At 52.9% G+C, this 17,330-nt stretch overlaps 1 protein-coding gene across 13 annotated transcripts in view; it reads left to right on the top strand.

The window, feature by feature from the left end:
* The first annotated feature begins 409 nt into the window (after positions 1-409).
* Positions 410-17,330, top strand: part of MAMLD1 (mastermind like domain containing 1) — a 117,248-nt gene continuing 100,327 nt past the window's right edge. For 5 of the 13 annotated variants that reach the window (XM_070044677.1, XM_060292188.1, XM_060292187.1 and 2 more), the window contains exon 1: positions 2,019-2,300. The gene's annotated coding sequence lies outside the window, so the exon portion shown is untranslated. Of the gene's footprint in view, positions 560-1,128; positions 1,157-1,291; positions 1,655-2,007; positions 2,301-17,330 lie in introns of those variants that run through there. The other 8 variants (XM_060292192.1, XM_030846957.2, XM_060292183.1 and 5 more) reach the window with 7 other exon arrangements.

The raw sequence follows: 17,330 nt of genomic DNA, 5'->3' as shown, positions 1-17,330 counted from the left end.
AGTCACCGGAGAGCAATACCCTCTCCTGGCCGCTGGCCTTCTCCAGGGCAGCCCCGGCTGGGCCCGGCCAAGGTGGATTCCTACCCAGCAGCCCCGCTGAGCCGCGGACCCCCGCCGCGCCCGCTGGGCCGCGCTCGCCCCGCTACCGGGGCCGCGGAGCAGGAGTCCGACACCTGTGCCCCACGGTGGGGCCCGGACGCCGCTCCTCAGTCAGGAAACTTGGGCAAACGCTCAGAGGCAAGCGCCCGGCTCCGTCGCGCCTACGCAGCCCACGAAAGGACTTCGCTCGGTTCTGGGAGGGGGCCCCGCGCTTCCCGCGGCCCGAGGGCGTGGGCGTGGAGGGAAGGAGGGGCCGCGTGGGCGGTTGGCCCACCCCTTTATTCCCGGCCCGCAGCTCGGCCGAGTGTGACCAGATGTGCTGGTGACAGGTCGCTCCTCAGAGGTGCAGGCGGGAGCCCAGAGCCCGTTCTGGGGCTGCTGCGCTCGGCGCTGCTGCTGTCGGACCGGACGCGGCGTCTGCGAACTGAGCTCGCTCCCTGCCGCCGCCCGGGAAGTGCAGGTTAGGAAACGCAGCCCGGTTGTGGACCCCGGAGGAGGGGCGCGAGCCAGCCCCCGGGGAGACGGGGAGAGGAGCCACCGGCCTCCGCGCCCGGGCAGAGGGAGGACGGCGCGCTGCGGCTCGCCGCCGGGCAGCTCACGAGGAACCCGTGTTCCTGCAGAAGCCGCAGGTGTCTGCCCCGGGATAACCCCGCGCTGCGAGAGGCCAGGCCGGCCCAGCTCCCGCGGGGGCTCCGCCGGCCCGAGGCCAGAGAGGCGGGAGACTGGCTGGCGCGCCCGGGCTCCTCGGCGGGCGGCACAGACAGGGTCCGCACCTGGGCGGGGGCGGGGGGCGGAGGAATGCAAGGAGGAGGAGGGGGCGGGGGCCCGCCGGGCGGAGGGGGCCCGCTAGGCCAGGAGCGGGGCGGGTGCAGTTCGGCAGTCGCCACCTGAGAGCCCTGGTCCCCACTGCCGTCACAGCGGGTCGCCTTGGCCGTCTGGGCGGGAGCCAGCGGGCAGACGCGGCGGCCGTGAGACCGGCGCTCCTCTGCCCGCAGCCGTCCGCGGAAGGTGAGCACCCTTCCGGGGCGAGGGGGAGGAGGCCAGGCCGCTGCTCGAGGTCGGTCTCAGCCGAAGACGGGAAAAGGGGGAGGGGGGGATGGAACTGGCTACTTGACGCTGACACCCCGGTCCGGATGACGATCGGGGGTCCTTCGGGGAGCTGCCATCTCTCTCATTCTCTTTCTCTCGCCAGGGCCTCTCGGGGATTCGGTCTCTCCCTGTCTCTCGTCTCCCTCGGTCTCGGTCCGTCTGGAGCGCTCTCCGGCCCTGTCGCCGGTGAGTGCTGGCTCTCCCGCTCTCCCTGCTCGTTCCGCGTCCGTCAGGGGCGCGCGCCGCTCACCAGCTCGCTCGGCCCAGAAGCGGGAAGTCTACCTGCCGTGAGCCGGCTTCCCGAGCGCGCGGGGCTCCGCCTGCCGCCCTCGGGCGAGCTCCATCCGCTCGTGCCCGGGGGCGCACGGCCACCCCGCTGTCGCCTCTCGCCAGCAGCGCACCGTCTAGGCGGGCCACCTGCCACCTAAGGCACCGACCGCCTCCCGCTGCGTGCGGAGCCACCGAGGTGAGTGTGCGCGTGCCCCTTCCTTCCCTCCCGCTGCTGCCCGGCTGCCCTGGCTCGAGTTGAGTGGAGAAACGAGGCAACCGCGGCGAAGCCAGCCTGCGGCCGCTTTCCCTTCCAAAGAGTGGCCGGAGGGCCCGGTAGGCCCCTCGGGCGGCCGCCGCGCTTCTGCTAACCCCGGCCCCCTCCAGGCCTGGAAACTCGGCGTTTCGGGGCTCGGGGCCGGCGGGGTCGCGGGCGGGGCGGCGTGGCTTCCCCTTTAAGGCCAGAGCCGCTCGTCGCCGCGAGTGTGAGGGTGTGTGAGTGTGCGGCGTGCGTGTCTCCTCCTCCCCGAGTGACACAGCAGTGAGAAATGCCTATCAGTAACTTAAACCCCCGAAACTCCACCTTCCGGGCGCGCGGCGCGGAGCCGGGCGGTGGGAATGGAGCGAGCAGATTGAGGCCGCCGCTGCAGCGCCGCCGGCATGAACTTGGCTGCGAGCTGAAGCGGCCGGAGGCGGGCGGGCGCGGGGGCACCGGCCGCTAGCCAGAGGTGATCTGCAATCGGGCCGGGCCGCTCGGCGGGCGCCGGAGGCCAGACTGCCCGCGCCGGTGGCCGCCCGCCCCTCGGGCACTGCCCCCGCCGCCGCCGCGGGAGCTCCGCAGCACGGTAAGGCTGAGGGCGGGCGCGGGAGGTCCGACTGCTCTGGGGGCGCCGGGCTGCACTTGTGGCCCGCACTTGTGGTCCCCGTCGCGGAGAAGCGGGGGCCCGGGGATACTGAGAGCCAGGGGACCCCGAAGTTTGCTCCGAGCACACGGCCCACCTGGCGCTGCGCGTGGTCGCCCCCTTCTCGGACTGGCTGGGCCGAGCTCAGCGCAGCTCGCATCGCCCGGGACTGTGGCCTGTGCCTGCACCCCGGTGCCCGCCGGGCGTCTGGAATCGGGTAGGGGCAGTCGAGTACCGAGAAGGGAAGGCAGAGGGGCGCGGGCCACGAGGGCTCCCCCGGCCGCGCCGCGCTACCGGGAGGCTCCCGCTCCGACCCGGCGCACCCCGGGCCGCTCGCAGCCCGGATGCCACCGGCGACGCTGCCTTCGCATACCGGCTCCCAGAGCTCGGGCCAGTCGGCAGTGGGCGCTGGGCGCAGGATTTCCCCCAACCCCACCCGTACCCAGTTTGCCGCCACCGAGCGGGAGTGTGGAGTGTGCGCGCGCCGAGCCCGCCGCCTTTCGCTCCCTCCCCTGCCAAATTCTCTGGAGAGCAGCCCTGAGCAGAGCTGGCGGCTCGAGGCAGCCCCGACTGGGCTCCTGCCCGGAGCTCCCAGCGCCCCCGCGCCCCGAGCTCCCAGGCCTCGGAGCGGCAGCACAGCCCGGCGCCCGGCGCCCGGCGCCAGCGAGGGCGGGCGGGAAGCCCCCCGGAGCGCCGCCAAATACTTTTCACGGCCAGTTGGCTCGGCCAGGCTCCGTCCCGATGCAGCGTGTCCGAAGCCGCTTGGAAAGCTGGCCATACGGTCTGATTTTGATCCGTGATTAAATTCGGACTGAGCAGACACTAATAGGATTAGCTTGCAGAAAACTGCCCTGAAGTCGTCGGAACCTGAGCAAACAGACGCACTTCGGGCCGGGGGCTTCGCCCCGCCGCGCTTCTGCAGCTGGGTGCGGCCGAGCGGGACACCCCGAGTGTGGGTGGGAGTGTGTGCGCGGGCGGGAGCACAGGATGGCTGAGGGAGGTGGAGAGAAGCGACTCCACTTGCTGGGGTGGCTTGTCGTTTTTTGGCAGCAGGAGGAATTCTCCCCCCCCCCGGCCCCAGGGCGCCGTCCCCACGGCGAACGTGCCCTTTGCGGGTAGCCAACCAAGGCCAGCTCCGGGACATTGTGAGGGCGAGCGAGCTGGGCGTACGAGAGGCGGCCGCGCTGGAACAAAGACGCAAAGTCTCCCCGAGCCTGAGCAATTTCGAAAGAGTTGGTTGGGAAGAGGGCCCGAGTCTCCCGGGGGAGACCCCCGCGGGGATCGCGCCGCCCCCGCCGGCCCGGGCCCCACGGCCGGGCGATCCCGTTCCCAGGCTGCGGCAAGCCGGAGGGCAGCATCGCAGCGGGGCAGCCCAGCCCTCCGCAGGCGTGGGCCGCCTCCCGGGTGCCCACGGGCCGGGTGGTGTCGGCCTCGCTCCCGCTGGGGCTTCCCGGCCGCCGCCGCCGCCGCTCGGGGCTCCCGGAGGCCGCGCAGCTTCTTCCCCCACTCCACCTCTTCTTGTCTTTATAGATTCCCCCCTCCCTCCCACCCCCGCCGCCGTTGCTGCCGCCGACAATCCGCTTTATAAAAAGCCCCTTTGTTTCCCTGGAGGCTGGAGAGAGGGAAGGGAAAAGGGACGCAGAGGCAGGGGGCGGGGGCGAGCCGCCCGGGACAGGAGGGCAAGTGTAGGCGGTGGGGAGGAGGCTGGGTCTCGAATCCCCTCCGCAGGAACCCCAGAAGGCGTGGGGAGCCCCCGGCTCCTGGCGCCTGCAGCGGGCCCGGCAGCCGGGCGGTGGACACCCGGGGCCCCCGCGGCCCGGACGGCTGGGCTGGCGGCTCGGCTAGCGGGCGGGCGCGGAGGCCAGAGGCGGCGCACGCTCGGCGGCTTGGGCAGACGCCGCTCGCCGCTGCGCTCGCCGGGCGCGGGCATAGGGGGCGCTCTTTCCTCGGTTTCGCTTTGCAGCCCGCGCCCCTCGCCGCCTAGACTCAGGGCGGCTGTCGCACCTGCCGGTGGCCAAGACGACGGCTGAGACGACGGCGGCGACTCTGAGGCTAACGCCACCCCGCGGCTGCGCTCCTCCCTCCTCCCGCGCCCTCCTGCCACCCCCAGCCCCCTACACAGGGGCTCAAACGCTCCGCGGGGCCTCTTTGTTTGCACGGAGGGAGGGCGTTGGAACTGCCACCTCCGAGGTTCGTGTAGCTCGGGCAGGCGGTAGGGACGAGGATGCACCTCCGGAACGTGCGTCAGCCTACCGCCTCTGATGGAGCCAAGGCCCTGCACTTGGGGGTGTCCGGGACCCACGGGTTCCCGGCACTAGCTGGAGTGAGGATTCAGCCGGCCCCTATCCCTTACACCTGCCCTGCCCCCCAAACTTGCGGGAACTCGGACTTGCGCGGAGGAATGTTAAACATAATGTTTGGAGTAACCTTTAGCCAGCCTGTCGGCCTGGCCGGCCCCGCCCCCGACCCCCGGACCGGTCCGCCTCTCTACTTGTAAAGTTTGTTCGGAAGGGGAATACTGACAATAAGAAAAATTGACAAATAAGGAGAAGTGGGCGGGGCCCAAACTCGACTGGTAGGTCTCCTGAGCGAAGTCAAATTCCTCCCGGTCTCTCGCCAGCTCCACCCCCTCTTCCCATTTAATCTCCCGGCGACACAGTGTGTGTGCCTTTTCACATATCTTTCCCCTGCTCCGCTCTCCTCCGATCTCTGGAGGGTATTCGTAAGTGCTGGTCGAACATTTGTTCTCTGGTCTTTGGAACAGAAGGAAGCGTTAACTCCCCCCCACCCTCGAAACACACACATCCCAACTGCATCTAAAACCACAAGAAAGTACTCAAAGGGTAAACTGTGGGCTCTACCTTCTCCTCCCCCTTTGTGCTTCCCTTCTGGAACACGATCATTGGAAAATAAAGCTGCTGATGTGCGAGATGGAACATATGGTTCCTCCATAAGAGAGAAGCTGAAATGGCCTTGAACCTGCCGGACAGACCAGCTGTTTGCTGCCAGCCAGAGCAGCTAATCAGCTTCTTCCCCTTAAAGTAACAGCCCTCTTTGCTCTTGATGACCAGTTTGCATATTAAATAGGATATTCTCCAGAGGAGAAACGTGATGGGCTCCTATATTGCTTTGTGCTTTGGTAGTTCTGCAAAGCTGGTCCCCTGCCCTGAGGGCTGCCTTGGCCTCACCCCACTCGTGCCTCCAGCGTTTGAGTGTGTTTCCTTCCACACTAATGTACTAACGTTGCCCAAAGTGGAACCTGGGAAGGAGGCGGGAAAGGGGAAAGAGAGCCAGGCTGAGAGATTCCCAGATGCCCAGGAGGAAGTCTCTGTTTTGTTGGTACTGGCTTTAGAAAAACTAGCAGTTCTCTCCCCACCCCTTAAAAATATCACAAAGAGCTGCAGCTCTTCCTTATAAGATCTGCTTAAAAATCATCCTCTTCCGGCTGTGACCATTTTCAGTTTTCCTTCAGTACAGTGTGTTTGAGAAGGGGGGGGGGAACAGTTTGGCATTGGAAGAAGAAAGGCTTGAGGAGATACGAGGAAATTCCATGTTAGGAAATCATTAGCAAAGGGTGACTTCGTCTGTTTTCCTGCCACTGACGCTGACAGTGACACAGATGTGTGGGTTGAAACAGGAACGTCATTGAATTTTTAAACTCAACCAGAAAATAGCCTGTTGCTTGGGTGGGAGCGGGGCCATACATTCACTGCATCTTAAGGTAGGAGATTTACTGTTGTTGATTCTTTTCACTAAGGAAAGGGATTTTGTCAAGCTTAGCCAGCACATTTAATATCATTTTTTCCCTTTTAAGTGGATCACCCAAAGGCTTAAAATGCACCTGTTAATAGATCAGCCCTAGGAAATCAACTGCTGTCTGTTTAGGCTTCTGAAATGGGCAGAAACTGACCTTAGGCAAGTGGTCCTTCTGACGGTAGAACCACTCTCCTCCTTTAAGGGGGCTTCCTATCTGCAGTAAACTTTTTTACGATTCTGATTTTTTCTTTCTGCAGCGCTGCATCGGAGAGATAATTAGCCTAGGAGCTGGGAAACTTGTGTTCTAGAACAGTCTCCCAACTAATTAGCACAGTGGTCTTGGGCAAGTCAGTCCTCCCTCCTTGTCCCTCTACCACCACGACCTCGGAGTCCGAGTCCCTTCCAGCTCTGACATACTGTGATTTGTGAATGAAATAGTCATTTTCTGGGAAACTGAAATGCTGTCGGGGATAGCAGCTAGATAGATAAAGAAATGGGACTGAGATTTTGAGGGGCAGCGAGAAGAGGGAGGAGGAAAAAAGGACAGAAGGTCAATCCAAACAACATGGAAGTCGAAATTGTTCCCTCTCTGTATCTTTCACCCATGTGAACACCTAACCCAGAAGCCTGGATGGTGGAGGCTGGGAAGCGACCCTGAGGGCTTCCTGTCCGGTACCCTTAATCCGGTGGTCTCAGGACCTACTGACGGCAGGCCTTCTCATCATTGGGTTGGTTTCCAGATAACGAGATCCAAACTCTCTGAAATTAGACTGGCATGTTTCCAAAGGACTCATCTAATATAGAACAGATTTGCTGCTTTGCAGTTATTCAGCAAAGGTTTCAAGGACAAAAAGGCCTTCCCTCTCCACACATGTGCCCCACTGGAGTATATGGGCTCTGAACTCACTGCTGAACCTTTTCTTCCTAGACCACCTGGGTATTTTTTAAAAATCACATTACCAACCTGGAGGACGCAGCAGCCATGCAAGGATCTGCCACTGTCCTGCTTCATGTTAATATTGATTTTTTTTTTTAACGGATGGGGGGGTAGACATTATGAAGGAGGACCTTTTATCCTCTGAGCTCTTTAGCAATTATCTTGCTGCCATAAATGTTGATACACATATAATGGATGTAACTAAAAAATCTCCTTATCCAAGCAGAAGAGGCTGAGTGTTTGTTGGAGCAGATAGAATGCTGAGAGTGTGAATAGACCGACCCAGATGTGCTGGGGAGGGAGATAAACGATGGGGGAACAGGAGTCAGTTACTATGGATCAGCACAATAAACCAATTCCCATCATACACCTCTCACAACGCCAGCCACCGACGTAACCTAGGCAGCAGCAGTCAACTGTACGGCAGGAAAGGAGCATCACGAAGCTCAGTTGGAACAATCTGATTTTTCAGACATTGAGTCCTGAAACATCTTCCAGACTTTGAGAGAGAAACTTCATAAATCTGTGTGAACCTGACGGGGTTTTATGGCAGTGTTTATTACTTGTTTCTGTCATCACTGTGTCATCATTTCATCTGCAAATGTAGCAAAGGAGGAACAGCGGGGAGCCCTCGGGCAGCGAGTCAGGGGCGGGTCACTGTGGGGATGAGGGGCGTGGCTTGTGTTAACACTGTTTACCTGGGAGGAGTTCGATGCACAGTCCCAGTGGGGTCCTGCTCACAAATGACCAGCCTGGGCGACTGAAGCCCCAGGAGCATTTTCTGCAGGGGGAGAGGATGGAAGCAAAAAGAGTTGGGTTCCCTCCCTCCCCCACCCCATTGCTTGCTTTCTTCTCCCCATTCACAGAACCTCTCCAGTTTCCTTAGGGCCTCAAGTCCCCCCACCTAAAATCTGACCTCTTCATGATTTCCAAAGCAATCAGATTTGTCACAGCCCAGAAAGCTCCCCCGGAGTGAGGCATAGCGAGGGGCTTTGCTGACCGTGGGCTCTGCAGAGTGAAGGCTTCCAGAGACAGGGCTTAAGTCCCGCCCCGGCTGCCCTCTGACCCTGGCGCACACAGTGCCCCTTTACATACAGCCCAGTCCCAGCCTCGAAGTGGGGTCCCAGCCACTTCCCCTCCCGGTGTGCCCTGCTGCTGGCTCTGCCCAGTAAATAACCATCAAGTGCGGTTTGGGAAATGCCACTTTCTTAAGGCTGAGGGTTGTTCCATGAGGCCCAGAGGAGGATGGGGCCAATCGTGGGATTTCATCACGTGCTTCCCCCTTTCCTCCACCTGTGGAAATACCTGGACTCGAGGCCACAGGGACACAGTTCTGCTGATTCTAGAAGAAGCCACTGGACGCCGCGGGGCCTGAGATAGTGAATGGCATCTGCGTCAGAAGGGCCTGGTGGCCCCGGCTGGTGCCTCCCCTCTTTGGAGGGCAAGTGTGGGCCTTTGGGAACTGGAGACAGGACAAAAACCAAGTCAGGTCACCCTGAATGATTGGGACAATCTCAGGTCCTCTGTCCAGTTGTCCCGAGTCCCCCTCCCCCATCCTTAACAGTGCTTTTCTGTTTTGCCCAGCGTTTGAACCTGAAACCCCCATGTGACATGGAGGGCGAGGGGAGAGGATCCAGCTTTGCCTTCCTTTTCGCGGGCCCAGTAGCCAGCTGACCCGAGTTCCTGCACAGAGTGGGCATAGACGAACCAAGGCACTACATACTCAGATGCTGAAAGAATTTTCAAGCTGCAGGAGTAAAGCCCTGTGACTTTACAAGAGAAAAAGTAGGGCCCAGAGAGGAGGCCCGACTTTCCTGAGGAGACACAGTGAGGGGAGCCCTAAGGAGATAGAACTCCGGTCTCCTGCTCTCAGTCAAGTACTTGGGTCCGGAATGCCCACTTGGCGCCCATGCTGTGGGCACGCGGGCTTCCCTTTTTGAGGAAGAGCAGGTATGACAGGAGATGCAGCGCGAGGAGAAGGACCAGGTTTAATTGTGGGGTAATGGGATTTGCCCTGGATCAGTGTGTGCTTTGCTTAGCATCGTTAGGATGGCGGAGGGGCATGCTGGCATCAGAAGCCAACGCTTAGAACCAGTTGAAATCGGAGGTTGTAAATGAAGGATCAGACTGGGGCTCAGGCTTTGGTGCCTCCGAAAGGCGTGTGTCACGTCTTGTTTTCAAGTTGCTGACAGAGAGCTGGGCCGCCAGCCCCTTGGAGGGCTCGGCTGGGTGGGCTTTGTTGGCAGTGGCGACGGTTGTTTGGGCTTTGCTCTTAATGAGATCTCAGTGTCAAGATCTGTCTCTGGAAGTTGCAGCGCCGACCTCGGAATTTTAAGTGGGAGAGTAGTTTTGGTGCAGTTGCCGGCGTCACACGCTTTGCGTGTCTAATTCTCAAAGACTGGCGTGCGTTATGCTGGGTTTGGGGCGGAGGGAGTTCCTAAGCCGCTTGTCTGTCAAGGATTAATTTAACCTCTAATTACTACATTTTCTTCGCAGTTTGCTGCACAAACATGTTGTAACAAAAGCTCAAAGAAGTATGCCATTTCCTTTCGCCGCCGCTCTGCAATTCGTCTGGGGGGGATACGGAGTCAAATCGGACACACTTGGTGTTAAAATAATGGTGCTGACATTCGAATGAAAGTGAACGATCTGGTTGTTTCTAGTGACCCCCCAGCGATGGGGTACAGAGTATTATGGTTATATGGTATGATTGTATATTATTATCGTGGTCCTCGCAGCCCTCAAAACGAGCTCTGAAAATATGGGAGAGTGTCGCCACATCAATCCCACTGGGGCAGCCAGTACTCCCGACACGTGGCCCGTGTGTTGCCTTTGGAGCGTGACTAATGCCCTGCACTGGAGGCCAGCCTGGAAGCGCTTCCTGCCCGCTAATAGGGCAAGGTGGCGAGGTCTGGACCCTCAGTAGAGGTGAGGCCATTATCAAATTGGAGCCTCCCGAGGGCCTGCTCCCTAGGCAGAACCCGTTCAGAGCGCAGCGACAGTGAAATTGCAAGATTAAGCTACAGGGATTCTCCAAGCAGGCTGTTCTCCCTCCTCCTCCCTGTGCCCCACCCCCGCCAGAGCAGCAGCCTTCCCCAAACAGCGGCAGCGACTGTGGCAGTCAGAGGCCCGTTTCCCACCCCGGGGTGGCTGGAAAGTCTGGCTTCTCAGAGCCGGGGCAGGAGGCCTTCACGGCATCCTTTGCTTTCTCTTTCCAAGTGCACGGAAATAGACTTGTGGGATGAGAGTGCCGAGCTGGTGAGCCAGTTGTGGGGCTTTGCCTCCCGGCCCGGCAGTCGTGGAGAGCCAGACTCGTACACTCTCGCACACGCACCCCTATCTCAGGAGCCCAGAAGCATGATTGCTCTTCGTTTCCTCCCACAAAGGAGAGGCACTTTGCCTTTTCGAGCACGTTTTGTCCCAGGAGTCGAGAACAAGATGCTGACATTGTTTCTCTTAGTATCCTCAGCCCATCCTTTCTGCAAGGCGGGACCCAGATAGAAAGGGCTAGGTCTGCAGCCCTTGTTCCCCCCATGGCTGAGGACAGGCTGCCTGGCCTTTTCAGTCATGCCTTGGGGTTGGCCCTCTGCAAAATTCTGAGCAAACTCGTTTGGGTTCAGTCCCCCCATTTTTCCCTTCCTGGGTCCTAGACCTGTCCCCTCGCCCTTAGCTGCAAAGGCACCATCCTCAGCCCTGTGTGTCTTAATGTGACTCCCTTACTTGGGAGAATCTGGAACCTCTGACTTGAATTATGGTAAGTAAGGGTTTGCCATGCCTTGGAGAGCATGTGCTCTTCAGTGCTCAGGTAGGAGGGGTTCAAGGGTTAGGGAGGGCCTCTGGGCCCCCCCCCCCCAAGTGGCATCATGCCCACGTAAAGCTGGTTCTGTCCATGAGATTGGAACACGGCCAGGCTCACCTGGCTGCCAAGCCTCTTCTGAGCTTGGTTTCAGGGAAGCCGACCTTAGCTGGTCTCCTGATTCCTGTCTCTCTGGAGCAGGGGCAGCTCTGTGCCTTTTGTGGGTCACGGACTTCTTTGCGAATTATATGCAAAGTTGTGTCTAATTGCAGGGGCTCATAGATCCTTCTAGAAGCCCATTCATGGTTCCCTCAGGGATCCTTCGAGACAGGTTAAGAACACCTCAGCATGGTGCCTTGGGCTGTGCCAGATTGCGGGGTCACCGCTGGTTACCACACGGGCAGAAACGCTGTGCTGTGGTGGGAAGAACAGTGCGCTTTGCCATTGGTGCCTGTTGACCAGCTGCGGGATTTTAATCAAGTCCGTGAAATATGAGAAGGCTGGCCCCGCCCAGTGCAATGGCATCGTGGGAGATTCCAACTAGACGGTGTTGGAGAGACCGTCTTGCAGACGGCAAGCTCGGCCACGCTCTTGGGTTGCTGACTTACCATTTGGCCTGTGAAATTAAACAAAAGAAAGGCAGGTCTCTTTTGAGGTGAACAGTCCTTTTGTCCCTTCTTTGACATTACGACCAGCCTTTGACCAACAGCTGAAGCCTGTGCGCCTGGAGCCAGTGCTCTGCGGCGGGAGAGGCCACGACAATGAGAAGCCCGTGCACTGCTCGCTGCAACTAGAGAAGGCCCGTGCACAGCAGCGAAGACCCAACGCAGCCAAAAATAAAAACAAATAAATAAATAAATTGAAAAAACATACCCAAGGTGAAAGAACTTATGCCAATTAATGATGTGTCATGGATACAAGAGTGAACAAAACAGAAAAAACCCTCGTGGATGATAGTCTAGTGGGGGAGACAAACAATAGGCAAGATTAATAAGCAAAAACTATAGTATGTTTGAGGCAATGTGTCTTGAAGCAAAATAAATCAGGGAAGGGAGTTGGGGGACGTCACGTAAGGGTGCACTTTTTTTTTTTCTCCTTAGGAGGTACTTTATTTTTTTTTCTATTAAAGTATAGTTGATTTACAATGTTGTGTTAGTTTCTGGTGTACAGCAACTATTCTTTTTCAGAGGCTTTTCCACTGTAGTTCATTACAAGATATTGAAGATAGTTGTCTGTGCTATACAGTAGAAACTTGTTGCTTGTCTATTTTATATATGTTAGTTTATCTGCTAATCCCATACTCCTAACTTATCCTTCCCCCACCCTTTTCCCATTTGGTAACCATTAAGTTTGTTTTCTATGTCTGTGAGTCTGTTTCTGCTTTGCAAATAAGTTCATCTGTATCATTTTTCTAGATTCCACATATAAGTGATATCACACGATATTTGTCTTTCTGTCTGACTTATTTAGTATGATAATCTCCAGGTCCATCCATGTTGCTGCAAATGGCAATATTTCATTCTTTTCTTAACGGCTGAGTAATATTCCATTGTGTATATATACCACATCTTTATTTATTCATCTGTCAGTGGGCACTTAGGTTCTTTCCATGTCTTGGCTATTGTAAACAGTGCTGCTGTGAACATTGGGGTGCATGTATCTTTTCAAATTAGAGTTCTTGTCTTTTCTGGACATATTCCCAGGAGTGGGATTGCTGGGTCATATGGTAGTTCTATTTGTAGTTTTTTAAGGAACCTCCATACTGTTCTCCATAGTGGCTACACCAATTTACATTCCCACCAACAGTGTAGGAGGGTTCCCTTTTCTCCACACCTTCTCCAGCATTTATTATTTGTAGATTTTTTGATCATGGCCATTCTAGCCGGTGTGAGGTGATACCCCATTGTACTCTTGACTTGCATTTCTCCAGTAATTAGCAATAGTGAGCATGTTTTCATGTGCCTGTTTGCCATCTGTGTGTCTTCTTTGGAGAGATGTCTATTTAGGTCTTCTGTCCATTTTTTGATTGGGTTTTTTTTTTTGATACTGAGCTGTATGAGCTGTTTGTATATTTTGGAGATTAATCCCTTGTTGGTCACATTGCTTGCAAATATTTTCTCCCATTCCAATTCATTTTGTTTGTAGTTTGCTGTGCAAAAACTTTTAGTTTAATTAGGTCCCATTTATTTATTTTTGCTTTTATTTCCATTACTCTAGGAGACAGATTCAAAAAAATATTGTTGCGATTTACGTCAGAGAGTGTTCTGCCTATGTTCTCTTCTAGGAGTTTTATGGTGTCATGTCTTATATTTAAGTTTTTAAGCTATTTTGAGAGTTTCTTTTTGTGTATGGTGTGAGGGTGTGTTCTAACTTCATTGATTTACATGCGGCTGTCCAGCTTTCCCAACACCTCTTGCTGAAGAGACTGTCTTTTCTCCATTGCATAGTCTTGCCTCCTTTGTCTAAAATTAATTGACCATAGGTGTGTGGGTTTATTTCTGGGCTCTATTCTGTTCCATTGATCTATGTGTTTGTTTTTGTGCCAATACCACACTGTTTTGATTACTGTAGCTTTGTAGTATTGTCTGAAGTCTGGGAGGGTTATGCTTCCAGCTTTGTTCTTTTCCCTCATGATTGCTTTGTCAATTCTGGGTCTTTTGCAGTTCGTATAAATTTTAGGATTATGTGTTCCAGTTCTGTGAGAAATGTCATGGGTAATTTGATAGGGATGGCATTAAGTCTGTAGATTGCTTTGGGTAGTCTGGCCATTTTGACAGTGTTAATTCTTCTAATCCAGGAGCACAGGATATCTTTCAATTTCTTTGAATCATCTTCAATTTCATTTATCAATGTTCTATAGTTCTCAGAGTATAAGTCTTTTACCTCAAGGGTACACTTTTAAATAGGATGGCCAGCAAGGACCTTGAAGCGAAGGTAAGATCTGAGCAAAAACTTGTAAAACCATTTATCAACTAGGCCAGTTCTGCCCACTAGAAATATAATGCAAGCCATAAGTACGAGCCACACATATACAATTTTAAATTTTCTAGTGGCCACATTAAAAAAGTAAAAAAGAAACATGAAATTAACTTGAATAATACGTTTTATTTAACCCAATCTATCTAAAATTATGATTTCAGCATGTAATCAGTCCAAAAAATGTTGAGATATTGTACACAGTTTTTGTTTTATGATGCTAAGTCCTCACATTCCAGTGTATGGTTTGCACTTACGGTACATCTCAGTTCAGACTAACCACATTGCAAGTGCTCAGTAGCCACATGTGGCCAGTGGCTACCATATTGGAAAGCACACAACTAGACTATTCAAGTTAAACGTTCTCATTTTAGCAGGTCACTGATGAACTGTACTTTATAGAGTGCTTTCTTTGCTGACTGGGCTGAAATTATTTAAAACAGATAATATTGCTAGTCATCATTAACTTACATAAGTTTTTTCACCATGGGTATTTAGTAGCCTTTTATATCTTAAGTCTCATATGTCTACTGTCCATCCATCCATCCACCCATCCATCCATCCATCCATTCTCCAAATTGGCTCTACTGGAAAGGAGCCTTCTGATTCTCAGTTTTTCTGCCTCGTGGTCTGGGTTCTGAATGCGGACCTAGAGGGAGTTCAGTGGACCAGCTGGTGTCCGCCACACTAAGCCGGGTTTGAGGGTCATTGGAGACAGGTCGTTTGTTGGGAAGAGGCTCCAGTTTTGACTTGAAATTTATCAAAACATCAGTTAGCATTCCCGGAATGCCTGTGTGTACCTGATACTCCTGTCCCGTTGCCTCTTGTAAACCCATGCATCAACTGTGAATATTTTCTAACGGTTGGCCCTCCGGCCTCTAGTCTACACTATCTCTCTGGTGGGTTAATTGATCACTTCTAAGCTTCTTAAATTTAAGTTTTAGCTTGACATAAATTCAGACTTCAAGAAAAGTTGGGACTTCCCTGGTGGCACAGTGGTTAAGAATCCACCTGCCAATGCAGGGGACACGGGTTGGAGCCCTGGTCTGGGAAGATCCCACATGCCGCAGAGAAACTAAGCCCCCGCGCCACAACTACTGAAACCCACGTGCCACAACTACTGAAGCCCACGCACCTAGAGCCCGTGCTCCGCAACAAGAGAAGCCACCACAATGAGAAGCCCATGCACTGCAACGAAGAGTAGCCCCCGCTCACTGCAACTAGAGAAAGCCTGCGCGCAGCAGCGAAGACCCAATGCAGCCAAAAATTAATTAATTAATTAATTTTAAAAAACAACAACGAAAAAGAAAAGCTGTAAGAATAATACAAATAATTTCTTTTTTCTTATTTTTTGAATTTTATTTTTTTTATACAGCAGGTTCTTATTAGTTATCTACTTTATACATATTAGTGTATATATGTCAACCCCAATCTCCCAATTCATCCCACCACCACCACCCACACCCCTGCTTCCCCCACCTTGGTGTCCATAAATTTGTTCTCTACATCTGTGTCTCTATTTCTGCCTTGCATGCCGGTTGATCTGTACCATTTTTCTAGATGAGTTCAAATAATTTCTGAATATCTTTCTACTCAATTCCACAAATATTAACATTTTACCACATTTTCTCTGTTTATCTACTCCCCCCTACACACACACACGTGCACGCACACACACACACACACACACACACACACGCACATACATTTCTTTTTCTAAATTGTGTGATAATACATTGCAGACACAATGCACTTTTATCTCAAAACACTTGAATGTATATTTCCTAAGAATAAGACATTCTCTTGCATAAGCACGGAACGTTGATCAAAATCAGGAAGCTAACATTGGTACCAGTCTAATCTAAAGACCTTCTTCGGATATTAGTGATTGTCCCAATAATGTCCTTTATCACAAAAGAAAATTCAGGATTATACGGTGCATTCGGTCATTATGTCTCTTACATCTCCTTTAAACTGGGACAGTTCTTCAGTTTATCTTTGTGTCATTGATATTTGTGAAGAGTACAGGCCAGTCATTTTGCAGAATGTCCCTTATTTGGGGTTTGTCTGATGTTTCCTCATGATTACATTCACGTTCTGCACTTGCTTAATGCGGTCGTTGGCCATGTTTCTCCACAATCAAATTACTATTTTTTCCTTGGTAATTAATAAGGATCTTATGGGAATATATTTTGAAAATATGTCGATAAATTGTTACTCTGCAAAGTTTCACTCCCTAGCTTAACATCCATCAATGATCCTTGCCTGAGGCAAGTTTATCATTCTGGTTGCCAAATAATGAATTTCTAATTCCATTATCCCTTCTATATTTGGCTTTCTACTGGAAGAGAGTGTTCTTTCCGCCATCATTTATTTACTTCTGTCTTTATTTATATCAGGTGAACTCATGGATTATGATTTTTTATTCAGTGAGTTATAATCCTTGACTATTGTTATTTATTTTGATGTTCAAATTGTCCCAGGTTTGGCCAGTGGGAACCCCTTTATGTTGGCTCTTAGGTCTTTTTGACATGTCCCTAGTCATTCTCTGAGCATGGCCTTAATTTCTGGCACAACAAGATGCTCCAGGCTCATCCGTACATTTTCTGCTCCAGCCCTAAAAATCAGCCATTTTTCCAAGGAGCCTTAGTTTCTTTTGGTGGAGAATAGTATTTAGAAATCAAAGTGTGGGAACTAAGTGTGTGCTCACTTCTACAGGAGTGCTATTGCTAGTAGACCGTCTCAGTCCACAAAGCTAGGAAATTAAGTAATTAATTATCTCCATCAATATTTCATTTTATTTTATTATTTTATTCATTTTTATTATTGTGGTAATCTATCACTTACCTACCTATCTATAAACCATGAGTTCACACTGTTACCTCAAAATTCCAGTCCAACACCAGAGTTTGTTCTGTCTTTCCCCTTTCCATATTTGTAAACCCTTCCATGACAGAAATCTCTCAGCTATTATCCCTAATAGATTTACTTACTTACTGAATTCTAGAATACACAGAAAGGAGTTTCAGAATTGCTAATCCATAAGTCTATGGAAAGAAGCCTACTAACTAAACTGTTAGCACATTCAAATGTGCTCATTTGAATATGGTTCAGTTCACCTGTTTCTGTTTCGATCCCTCTGAGGATTTTTATTTCCCCATCTTTGTTCATTTTAATTATTTTAGCATGTGAAATAACGTAATTCCAAAGGTTAAATCTGTGCCTTCCATTCGTGCCCTCTAAGTAACCAACCTCGTTCTTTTTCCTGGGTTTCTTTTTGCACAAATGAGTGGGTATCTGTGTATTTTCCCCTACCCCTTTCATTCTTACATGAAGGTAGTAGTGTACTATAGATACTCTTTTGGGCTTTGCTTAAAGTGACAGTATGTCCTAGCAATCACTGTATCAATTCATAGAGATCTTCCTCATGCATTTATTACAGCTGCGTAGTTTGGCATTGTGTTGATGGACTATAGCGAATTCGACCACCCTCCTATGTTTGAGCATG

The sequence above is a fragment of the Globicephala melas genome, chromosome X, assembly GCF_963455315.2.
Source record: "Globicephala melas chromosome X, mGloMel1.2, whole genome shotgun sequence".
Taxonomy (NCBI): Eukaryota; Metazoa; Chordata; class Mammalia; order Artiodactyla; family Delphinidae; genus Globicephala; species Globicephala melas.
Note: the sequence above shows the minus strand (reverse complement) of the source record. Positions and strands in the feature narration are given on the sequence as shown.